This window comes from Entelurus aequoreus, linkage group LG16 (assembly GCF_033978785.1).
Source record: "Entelurus aequoreus isolate RoL-2023_Sb linkage group LG16, RoL_Eaeq_v1.1, whole genome shotgun sequence".
NCBI classification, from domain to species: domain Eukaryota; kingdom Metazoa; phylum Chordata; class Actinopteri; order Syngnathiformes; family Syngnathidae; genus Entelurus; species Entelurus aequoreus.
This window is the reverse complement of record NC_084746.1, coordinates 45,826,903-45,840,440: the sequence shown is the minus strand read 5'-3', so window position 1 is coordinate 45,840,440 and position 13,538 is coordinate 45,826,903. Positions and strand designations below refer to the sequence as shown.

At 36.6% G+C, this 13,538-nt stretch overlaps 2 pseudogenes; both read right to left on the bottom strand.

Moving 5' to 3' along the window:
- Positions 1-3,308, bottom strand: part of LOC133631079 (integrin beta-1-like) — a 63,363-nt pseudogene extending 60,055 nt beyond the window's left edge.
- Positions 3,309-5,610: 2,302 nt separating this feature from the next.
- LOC133631077 (neuropilin-1a-like) overlaps positions 5,611-13,538 on the bottom strand; it is a 216,985-nt pseudogene continuing 209,057 nt past the window's right edge.

Sequence of the window (13,538 nt, the reverse complement as noted above, 5' to 3'; positions counted from 1 at the left end):
CCGTGTCCACACACAACAATGCCGCCGTTTAAGACCCCCTCCCTCCTTCGTCCGCCGGTGCAACGCGACCTAATACGCATGCACGGAAAATGCGCACATCATAGTCACCTCCAGTGTTGCTTTATGTGCAAGTTCTTAAATTTAACTTATCTGAACAATATCCAGTGTTGTGGTATATAAATTAACTGGAATCCAGTACGCTCTGGGGCTCTATTGTAGTGAATCACACCTGAGCCATCATAAATGAATCCAATCTTTATTTGACACGTAAACAATGTGATAAAGAACATTTTACATCAATCAATGTAGGGATGTAGATATCTGGTCATGACACTCCTCACTCTTTTGCCTTCACCTTCAATGTCCATTCCTTTTTGGTGACTTTATATACTCTGGACCTAGACGTTGAGTCCGTGACATACATGGCGGACAATAACTGATACAGTCTGCTTTGCCAGTCCAAAAGCATTCGCTGTTTTCCGTAGTCTTCCCTCAACGCCAAGTAATACAAAGCACACGCTACCTTTTTTATCACATCCACGGGAGCTCGCATTCTCGTTGTCTCTCCTTCGACAAATGGACAACGTTCTTCGGTAAGTAGAATCACAGCTGACCTCGACATTGGAAAGTTGTCTTGTCGTCTGAGAAGTGTTGTATCCCAAATAACTGCAATCGCTTTCTGCTATTCATGTGTGATTTCCACAAGCGTCTGTACAGGCAAAAGGAGAAACACGGGCATGTCTGGATGCCTCGCCTCCATATTTCCAGCGGTTAGCTCAGAGTTACGAAACCGCTTTATTATGAAGCTAGCTATGGCGCGTTCTTTCTGACCTCACTTCCTGTGTGGGGCGCGGTCTTTCTGGGGTCACTTCCTCCCCGAACTCAGTTTGTACACAATCAATGAGTCCATACAAAGCTAAAAGTCTGAGATTCAAGAAATACACCGCGCACATACCCGTGTAAAAATGTGTCCGAGGAGGGGAACCTTAAACGATAGTTTAGTGTGGCTGAAACGGGGCTTAGGCTAAATAATTATTCGTTTAAGGGGTTTTCCAGCTTAGTGTAGACATTGCCTCAGTCGAACAAACTGCCCTTTATTTGTTCAACTGTGATTTATGACTGCTACAAACATCATATATATATATATATATATATATATATATATATATATATATATATATATATATATATATATATATATATATATATATATATATATATATATCATAAAAGGTGAATAATAGAACATATATGTCCCCATATTAACATGGGTTATTTAAAAAGTCTCTGCTTTGTGGTTGGTGTTATAGTGTCACAAAATTGTATATATATATATATATATATATATATATATATATATATATATATATATATATATATATATATATATATATATATATATATATATATATATATATCCATCCATTTTCTACCGCATATATATATATATATGTTACATATTTAGGTAAATTCGGTTACAGTCATGCATGCCAACCTTGAGACCTGTGTTGTGTGTTGGGGGCGTGGTTGGAGGGGGCGAGGCTAAGGTGCAGGCAGCCTACCCCTTCCCCTTCGAGCTGCCCTGGATGAAATGAAATTCTTTTTTCCAATCATTTTGGAACTTGCAAGCGTATTTCTTCTTCTCGTCGTCGCCATGTCTCTTCTTCGTTCTTCTGCTTCGTCTCCTTCTTGTTGTGTGTGCAGTTGTGCACTGAGCTCTAAAAGCCGTAGATGTTTTTGTAGCGTCCCGGAAGAGTTAGTGCTGCAAGGTGTTCCGGGTATTTGTTCTGTTGTGTTTATGTTGTGTTACGGTGCGGGTGTTCTCCCGAAATGTGTTTGTCATTCTTGTTTGGTGTGGGTTCACAGTGTTGCGCATATAAGTAACAGTGTTAAAGTTGTTTATACGCCTACCCTCAGTGTGACCTGTATGGCTGTTGACCAAGTATGGTTTGCATTCACTCGTGTGTGTGTGTGTTTGAAATTAACGTTATCATTAAAGCAGTTAAAAGATCATACAACGTGTCAGCATTTCTTGACATCTTCGAGTAAAAACCATTGTTACACCCGTCCAACGCTACATTATTATGTGACACGCTGTTTATATGGAGGAAAAGGGGACGCCTGGACAGCATGCGGCTGTTAAGGGGTGAAGGTTTCAGGTGAGAGAGGACGCTAAAGGCAGTGCCTTAAAGGCACGCCCCCAATATTGTGGAAATCGGGAGAAATTTGGGAGAATGGTTGCCCCGGGAGATTTTCGGGAGGGGCACTGAAATTCGGGAGTCTCCCGGGAAAATCGGGAGGGTTGGCAAGTATGGTTACAGTACATACACTATACGTACCAAGGGATAGTGCAGAAATAATAGTTGAAAAAGTGGTTTGTTGTTGATATGTAGCCGCTAGGCTAGCTAGTACTGCTATTCCTGTGATACCACTGTGGACCTAAGGGGGCGACAGAGAGCTAGACAGCCCAATTTAAGAAGAAGAACATTTTTATTTTTCTCATTTATTAACATTAAAACTAGTACACAATCGACCAGGTTTACGCGCAATTATGTAACAATATAAGACAACAGCAGTATTTGATAAAAACAATAAAACCTAAACAAATATTGACGTTATTATTGAGAAATAGCGTGTCTTTTAGAGACATTGAAACAAACGGCAACAATGTGTATTATCTCAGGGCAACTGGACTGTTGGGTCAGATCTACTCTGACTAGACCAAGTGACTTACTTTGGGTACAAACATTCACTCGAGGAGCAGACTACCTAACTTGATAAATTAAACGCGGAGTTGAAGCCTTAGTACGCTTAATTATTGATGAAGTTGATCCACACCCAAAAGTTATGGCCTGAAGACACACATTCCTCCTTTTGTCGTCCTGTCTCCATGCTTTTAACAAGGCGTGCTCACAAAAGGTTCACAAAGTGTAAAGAGAAGCAAAACTCACCTTGTTATTGACGCGTTTTTGTCTTGGAGTCACAGTAACATTTAATCCTTAAAATGTCTTCTTTAAAAAAAGATAATTCAACTTGTCGGTAGCGAGGGGAGGTTAGCAAAGAGCTTGTCGGTGTTCGCTTGGTTTCCTGTCAAGATGTGCCAACTTTTTAAGAGCGGGGCTGGTCTCTGCCGCTAATATTTAGTCATCGCCTACAAAATAGACACAACAGCGAGGAGTCATCGACTGGTAAGAGCACGTTTCACCCCACAATCGTCCTTATTCCTTCCTCCCTGCGAGGAAGTCTTTTTGCCCCTGGTGGTGTTGTTTGCCCCCCCACCGTAAACGAACCTCCTCTTCTTCGTGTAATGGAGACCCCGCCCGCCCAGCGACTGCAGCGGCACGTAGCGGGCAACGCAACAAACACACCTGGGTCGCCAAACCCCCAGATATGGATGGATTTTGGCGCATGCGCAGAAGCAGACATGTTAGAGCGTTTATGCATTGTCAAAACATTTATTTATTAAAAAATACTCAACAACTACGGATTATCTGGCGTTTATTATAAATCAGGCCTTTATTTACATTATTTTCAGAATTTTGGTTTGTATTTAATGTTATAATTTATAATTTTTTTTGTATCGGATATACATATTGTATATTATCTCGATTATTTTAAATTGTATCACAGTATAATTGTTATAATACAAAAATATTGTTGCTTCTTTGTGATGTTAAGTTCCTGTTATAAGCTGTTATACCAGGGGTCCCAAAACTACGGCCCGCGGGCCGGATCCTGCCCCCCAGCATCCAAAATCCGGCCCACGGGAAGTCCCAAGTTTAAAAATGTTTTTATTTATTTATTTTTATTTATTTTTAAAAATCTTTCCTTTCTAATCCATTTTCTACCGCTTGTTACTCTCGGTGTCTCCTAGCCGCTCAGGCAAATCATATTGTCTAAAAATGAATTTTCCCATTGATAACGTGACAATGTTGAATGTCAAAACGGTATATATATATATATATATATATATATATATATATATATATATATATATATATATATATATATATATATACATATATATATACATATATATATATATATACATATATATATATGCATATATATATGCATATATATATGCATATATATATGTATATATATATGCATATATATAAATATATATATATGCATATATATATATGCATATATATATATATGTATATATATATGCATATATATATACATATATATATTTATATATATGCATATATATATGCATATATATATATATATGCATATATATGCATATATATATATATACATATATATATACATATATATATACATATATATATATACATATATATATGCATATATATATATGCATATATATATGCATATATATATATATATATGCATATATATATATATATATATGCATATATATATATATGCATATATATATATATATGCATATATATATATATATATGCATATATATACATATATATGCATATATATATATATATATGCATATATATGCATATATATATGCATATATATATATGCATATATATGTATATGCATATATATATATATGCATATATATATATATATATGCATATATATATGCATATATATATATATGCATATATATATGCATATATATATATATATGCATATATATATATATATATGCATATATATGCATATATATATGCATATATATGCATATATATATGCATATATATATGCATATATATATATATATATGCATATATGCATATATATATATATATGCATATATGCATATATATATATATATATGCATATATATATATATATATATATATATATATATATATATGCATATATATATATATGCATATATATATATATATATATATATGCATATATATATATATATATATGCATATATATATATATATGCATATATATATATATATATATATATATATATATGCATATATATATATATATATGCATATATATATATATATGCATATATATATATATATATATATATATATATATATATATGCATATATATATATATATGCATATATATATATATATATATATATATATATATATATATATATATATATGCATATATATATATATATATATATATATATATATATATATGCATATATATATATATATATATATATATATATGCATATATATATATATATATATGCATATATATATATATATATATATGCATATATATATATATATATATATATATGCATATATATATATATATATATATATGCATATATATATATATATATATATATATATATATATATATATATATATATATATATATATATATATATATATATATATATATATATATATATATATACAGCCCGGCCCCCGGCCAAATTTTTTTAACCCAATGCGGCCCACGAGTCAAAAAGTTTGGGACCCCTGTGTTATACAGTATATGCCTTGAGCTCTTATTTTGAAGGCATATACTGTATAACAGCTTATAACAGGAACTTAACATCACAAAGAGCCAAGCCCATAAAAATAGGTTACAACATCAAACACATTTTCATGTATTTTAAGGTACTGTAAGCACTGTGAGCACAAAACAATCCAATAAAGCAGCAAAGAGAGTAACACGTATTGTCACATTTAATGCAAACATTTATTTGATCCAATTCTTTGGAATGTAGACGTCAACAACAGAGATGAGATCAATCTGGGCGTTGACCAGAAAATACCATTTTTTTCTTCTTCTCTTAAATCGCTTAAGGCCTCCCATTTTTGTCTTCCTTTTCCGGGCAGGAGACAGCAACATTGCAGAAGCAGGTTGGAAAAACAAACAAAGAAAAGGCAAACAAACTCTGGCACAAAGATCCATCAATAACGTTACAAAAATCTCACCATATATAAGCTTTTTTTTTTCCTGGTTAAAATTGTACATCTCAGAATTAAAACATCTTCATGAAAGCGTGTTTAAAAAAAAACAACTGTTCTTTTTTTCCTTAAACCATAAGTTCATAAGACTTCTCGACATTTCAGTGCAACATTTCTTTTTTTAGGTGGAGTCCTGCAGCATCCTTTCAGACTTCTTGTTGAGTCAGCATCACATACAAAAAAAGTTCACTCGGTCAACTTAACACCCAATCAAGTTCATGTGTGTCACATTAAAACTAATATTTGTCTTAAAACTGATCAATGTTGACTTGAAACAAAAGTACTTTTGTAAAATAAACCAAAAAACAAAAACAAGATAATCTATTCAGTTTCTCACAGGACTGCAATCTATTTGTGGCGGTGGATTGCAGGGGTGTGGGATAATAATGGCAACTAATTTGCATAACTTTCATGGAAACAAATAGTGGGGGAAAACCATGAAAACGAAACAAAAATGCTTAGAAAATCCAAATGAAGATTATTTCTTGATGTCACAACGTGCAGCAACAGCAGTCTCAAAAATTGCCCCATAAGACCAGAAAAAGTCACTAGGGTGGTTTTTGAATCCAAAAGGGCCTAAATATTTGCTAACTATAGTGAGAAAATCGCTAAAATGGCAACGCTGACTCCTCCTGCTACATCTTATTATTCTCTGGCAGAGCGAGTGTGTATGAGGTGTGTTATGAAGTCACAATGCCATATGCTGCATGGAGTTGTAGCGACAAGTTACATTCACAGACAGTCCCATCATAAAGTGTTTACGAGTATTGCCTAATCTATTTGTTGCAGACTACTCAAATAATAAAAACATTGCAGTAGTTCCAATATTGAACTATTTGGGTGATACAATTAAATCTATTTCAGTTTAAATGTCATGTATTCACTTGTGTGACAGTTGAGCATGTTAAAATGCGACTTAAAACATTGCCTGTACATGATGGTTTTAGAGTAGTCACAGTTTGACCCCGGAACATATTATTTTGAAATGAGTATTCATAAGTAAAGTGTATACATTGCAAATGAAAAGTGCTGTTTGTGACATCTCGGCCGTAGTTTGTGGCCATTGTTCATGAAAATGACGTCAAACAAGTGTTCCACCTGCCAGCACGCGACCACATAGTCTGAGGATGCTGCAGCCAACACCACCCTTCCGAGAGGCGACGCAACAACATCGCCATGGCAACCAAGGCCGTCAGCATCTACTCTCGCAACGCGGATGACCCTGAAGAGACCCTCGCTCCCTTCTTGGTGGGGGGGTCCAGTGTTACCCTGTTTGAAAGACAACCCACGAGTCTTTGCTCAGTCGCCTCAGTCATCATAACGACAGAACCCAAAGGACCACAACGATTCACCAAACAAAAAACGTCACATTACTTAGAAAAAAAAAAAGACTTTTGGGGAATCGTCCGCTTGAAAGAGTACTGCGGCGACGAAGAGGTGTTCTCTAGAAAGCAGAACTAGTAGAAATATATTAAAACTTATGTACAACATGATAGAACGTGTGCTGTGGAACCACACAATAATGTGGACGACGTAACACCTCCATTGTAGCGCACGCACACACACACACCAACAGCAACACGGTCTAGAACATGTCAAAAACATTTCCTAAGTGTGTGTTGTGTGAAGAAAACAAGGTGGCAAAAAAAGATGCAGGCGAAAAAGGCACTGTTGGAACACACACACACACACACACACACACGCACACACACACACACACACATACACGTCTTTCCTACTTTGTGTGGACCCACGTTTGGTTAGTAGGTTGTGAGGGCCCCCCTTTCCACTATAGCTAGAATGATGAAAGAATATATATCTAGCCCTAGATGGGAGTAAAGAGTTGCAACTAGGGATGTCCGATAATGGCTTTTTGCCCATATCCGATATTCCGATATTGTCCAACTCTTTAATTACCGATACCGATATCAACCGATATATACAGTCGTGGAATTAACACATTATTATGCCTAATTTGGACAACCAGGTATGGTGAAGATAAGGTACTTTTTTAAAAAATTAATAAAATAAGATAAATAAATTAAAAACATTTTCTTGAATAATAAAGAAAGTAAAACAATATAAAAACAGTTACATAGAAACTAGTAATGAATGAAAATGAGTAAAATTAACTGTTAAAGGTTAGTACTATTAGTGGACCAGCATCACGCACAATCATGTGTGCTTACGGACTGTATCCCTTGCAGACTGTATTGATATATATTGATATATAATGTAGGAACCAGAATATTAATAACAGAAAGAAACAACTCTTTTGTGTGAATGAGTGTGAATGGGGGAAGGAGTTTTTTTTGGGTTGGTGCACGAATTGTAAGTGTATCTTGTGTTTTTTTTATGTTGATTTCATACAAAAAACAAACAAACAAACAAAAAAAACAAACAAAAAAAAAACGATACCGATAAAAAAAACGATACCAATTATTTCCGATATTACATTTTAAAACATTTATCGGACATCCCTAGTTGCAACCTCACTTCAGAATGCAAAACACACAAAGTAAAAAAAATATTTTACTTCTGTAGTTGTGAGGACCAGGCAAATGTCCTCACAAGTCAAAAGGTCCTCACAGAAAGGGTGGTTTATCAAGTGTATGTCCACACAAGGACGGTGAGACAAGTGCACACACACACACACACACACACACACACACACACACACACACACACACACACACACACACACACACACACACACACACACACACACACACACACACACACACACACACACACACACACACACACACACACTGGTTATCATTTGGAATGGGGACCAAGTTTTTGATCATCACTTGTGGGGACCACCCTTTCTACAGGTTGTGGAGGCATAAAAACAATGATGTAAAATGGCCACTGCCCAGGTAGCTCATACACGTCTTTAAATCTCTGGATTGATGAAGTAATGTGCTGATCATTCTTACTGGGGACCCTGGGGGGGAAAAAGAGTTAAAATGGTTCATGGAGGACCAAATTTAAATAGTTTTGCATAATCTCCTGCAGACAAACCACCTTCGTTATGGGGACCAGGTGGAAGTGATTCACACAGAAGAAGTGTGAGCAGAGCGGCGAGTGCAGTACCAGCTACAGCCCGATGAGGGGGCTGCTGTGCAAATGTCTCACACTCAAACTAACCAGTAAACATGTTTTATGGGCCAAAGCTTAAAAATCACTTAGGCATCTTCAGAATGGATCTGACTATCATTTAAAAAGGTTTCCCTTTAGGGGACCTGTTTTTTTTGTCCCCATACCGTCAGAGGTCCCCTAAAGGTGACTGTGTAAACAGAGCGATGTCCACCATTAAGTAAGCATTACCATAACACACACACACACACACACACACACACACACACACACACACACACACACACACACACACACACACACACACGTTAAATGAAGACGTGCATGAACGCAAACACACTTAAGGTCATTTCTGTTTAAAAAAAACATGATTTTGTTTACTGACTTGCGCTCAACACCAGCACGTGATCACAGGAAGTCAACACACTCACACAAAAAAAACAAAAAACAAATAGAAATCTTCTTTTTTGCTGTACAGTTTCTTTACACACAGTGCCCCCTACTGGTCAGTCCCTTCCACTGACACTCCTGAGTAGAAAAAAAGATGGCGTCTGCTCGCTGTCAGCCCATCCTGAAGTCCCGTCGGCGGCCTCAAGCCGCCCGGAGCTCCAAGCTCTTGATCGACGGTCCCGGCAGAGCACCGCCTGCCGCTCGGCGCCGACCTCACGCCTCCGAGTAGTTGCTCTGTCCGTTCATCTTGTCCTTCTTGAGCTTGACGCCGTCCACCAGCTCAAAGTTGTAATTCTCCAGGGCGGACAAGTTCCTGTCCGTCATGGCACCCTGCGAGCAGGCGCAGTAGAGCACCACGCCGCAGATGGCGCCCAGGAAGACGCCCAGCGCCGACATGGCGATGATGGTGATGAGGATGGGGTCCAGCGTCTTCAGCATGTTGCTCGGGTCGTCGACGTCGCCCGTGTCCTGCGACAGAGAGTCCATGGCTGCGAGGGGGACAACGAGCACATGGGGTCACCAGCGTGTCACACCACAATAAATCACTACGGTCAAAAGTTGACATACACTTGTAAAGAACATAATGTCATGGCTGTCTTGACTTTCCAATCATTTCTACAACTCTTATTTTTTTGTGAGCACATTCATGAAGTTTGGTTGTTTTATGAATTTATTATGGGTCTACTGAAAATGTGAGCAAATGTGCTGGGTCAAAAGTATACATACAGCAATGTTAATATTTGCTTACATGTCCCTTGGCAAGTTTACCTGCAATAAGGCGCTTTTGGTAGCCATCCACAAGCTTCTGGTTGAATTTTTTGGACCATTCCTCTTGACAAAATTGGTGCAGTTCAGCTAAATTTGTTGGTTTTCTGACATGGACTCGTTTCTTCAGCATTGTCCACATGTTGAATGAATGAATGAATTTTATTTATTCCGGCAGACATTGTATATAGCAGGGGTCACCAACCTTTTTGAAAGCAAGAGCTACTTCTTGGGTACTGATTAATGCGAAGGGCTACCAGTTTGATACACACTTAAATAAATTGCTAGAAATAGCCAATTTGCTCAATTTACCGTTAACTCTATGTTATTATTAATAATTAATGATATTTACACTTAATTGAATGGTTTAAAAGAGGAGAAAACACCAAAAAAAAGACAATTAAATTTTGAAACATAGTTTATCTTCAATTTCGACTCTTTAAAATTCAAAATTCAACCGAAAAAAAGAAGAGAAAAACTAGCTAATTCGAATCTTTTTGAAAAAATTAAAAAAAGAATTTATGGAACATCATTAGTAATTTTTCCTGATTAAGATTAATTTTAGAATTTTGATGACATGTTTTAAATAGGTTAAAATCCAATCTACACTTTGTTAGAATATATAACAAATTGGACCAAGCTATATTTCTAACAATGACAAATCATTATTTCTTCTAGATTTTCCAGAACAAAAATTTTAAAAGAAATTCAAAAGACTTTGAAATAAGATTTAAATTTGATTCTACAGATTTTCTAGATTTGCCGGAATAATTTTTTGGAATTTTGATCATAATAAGTTTGAAAAAATATTTCACAAATATTCTTCGTCGAAAAAACAGAAGCTAAAATGAAGAATTAAATTAAAATGTATTTATTATTCTTTACAATAATAAAACATTTTTTTACTTGAACATTGATTTAAATTGTCAGGAAAGAAGAGGAAGGAATTTAAAAGGTAAAAAGGTATACGTGTTTAAAAATCCTAAAATCATTTTTAAGGTTGTATTTTTTTCCCTAAAATTGTCTTTCTGAATGTTATAAGAAGCAAAGTAAAAAAATTAATGAATTTATTTAAACAAGTGAAGACCAAGTCTTTGACATATTTTCTTGGATTTTCAAATTTTATTTGAGTTTTGTCTCTCTTAGAATTAAAAATGTCGGGCAAAGCGAGACCAGCTTGCTAGTAAATAAATAAAATTTAAAAAATAGATGCAGCTCACTGGTAAGTGCTGCTATTTGAGCTATTTTTAGAACAGGCCAGCGGGCTACTCATCTGGTCCTTACGGGCTACCTGGTGCCCGCGGGCACCGCGTTGGTGACCCCTGGTACATAGCAACACTTCATCACTCTTTGTAATTTGACAGACATGCAACGGCACACACCGAAAAGGGATACGGGGGAAAAAAGCATGTCCCGCCCCTAATTTACAATCAACTTATATGTTGGTTATATAGTCCAAGTTTCAACAGCAGATTTGATGGATACATGACAATTTCAGAACAAGAATAACATATGCTGGAAAACACTTTGTCAATAGTTAAAGTACCAATGATTGTCACACACACACTAGGTGTGGCAAAATTATTCTCTGCATTTGACCCATCACCCTTGATCACCCTCTAGGAGGTGAGGGGAGCAGTAAGCAGCAGCAGTGGCCGCGCCCGGGAATCATTTTTGGTGATTTAACCCCCAATTCCAACCCTTGATGCTGAGTGCCAAGCAGGGAGGTAACGGGTCCCATTTTATAGTCTTTGGTATGACTCGACCGGGGTTTGAACTCACGACCTACCGATCTCAGGGCGGACACTCTAACCACTAGGCCACTGATAGCATTGAGCGACTATGAGATTAGCTCCATCTTGCCTGGGTATCTTTCGTCTTCTGAAGCCTTGTCTGGTGTGTTATGTCCCTTATTCCACAGTGAGTTATTTTGCACCTGTGTGCCACAGTTCAGATAGTCCAAACAACTAGTCATGTTTTTGATAGTTTCCCAAAAACACATTTTTTACCGCAAAGTTGAACACTCTTAGGCTAGAAGACGCTCACATTGTCCACATGTTTAAGTCAGGACTTTGGGAAGGCCATTCTAAAACCTTCATTCTAGCCTGATTTAGCCATTCCTTTACCACTTTTGACGTGTGTTTGGGGTCATTGTCATGTTGAAACACCCAACTGCGCCCAAGACCCAACCTCCGGGCTGATGATTTTAGGTTGTCCTGAAGAATTTGGAGGTAATCCTTATTTTTCGTTGTCCCATTTACTCTCTGTAAAGCACCAGTACCATTAGCAGAAAAACAGGCCCAGAGCATAATACTACCACCACCATGCTTAACTGCTTAACGGTAGGGATGGTGTTCCTGGGATTAAAGGCCTCACCTTTTCTCTTCCAAACATATTGCTGGGTATTGTGGCCAAACAGCTAAATTTTTGTTTAACCTGACCACAGAACTTTCCTCCAGAAGGTCTTATCTTTGTCCATGTGATGTGAATTATGTCAGATGAAACAGAAAAGAACCAAACTTCATGAATGTTTTTTGTGACCAACAAGTATGTGCTCCAATCACTCTATCACAAAAAAAAAAAAGAGTTGTAGAAATGATTGGAAACTCAAAAGACAGCCATGACATTATGTTCTTTACAAGTGTAGGTAAACTTTTGACCATGACTGTATATGAGAAACTCAGCTGGAAACATACGCAAGATGAAGATCTCAGTGGGCGGAGATGGAGAAACTTCCGGATCTAAAGAAGACAAAGAGTCATTGAAAGTGAAAAACAAGACACACAAATCATAGTCAGAGCAACAGGTGGCGCTGTAACACCTGATTATAAAACCGTAGCTAACACTTTAGTATGAGGAACATATTCTAAAGTAACAAACACTTAATTTAGAGTTATTTGGACACTAGGGGAACATATTCTAAGTAATTTAGAGTCGACCCCGAAGGGAATAAGCGGTAGAAAATGGATGGATGGATGGTTAGGGTTAGGGTTAGAGGGTTAGGTTGTATAAGAAGGCCATGCAGAATAAGGCATTAATAAGTACTTAATAATAGGGTTAGAGGGTTAGGGTTAGGGTTAGGTTGTATAATAAGGCCATGCAGAATAAGGCATTAATAAGTACTTAATAATAGGGTTAGAGGGTTAGGGTTAGGGTTAGGTTGTATAATAAGGCCATGCAGAATAAGGCATTAATAAGTACTTAATAATAAGGTTAGGGTAAGGGTTAGGTTGTATAATAAGGCCATGCAGAATAAGGCATTAATAAGTACTTAATAATAGGGTTAGAGGGTTAGGGTTAGAGGGTTAGGTTGTATA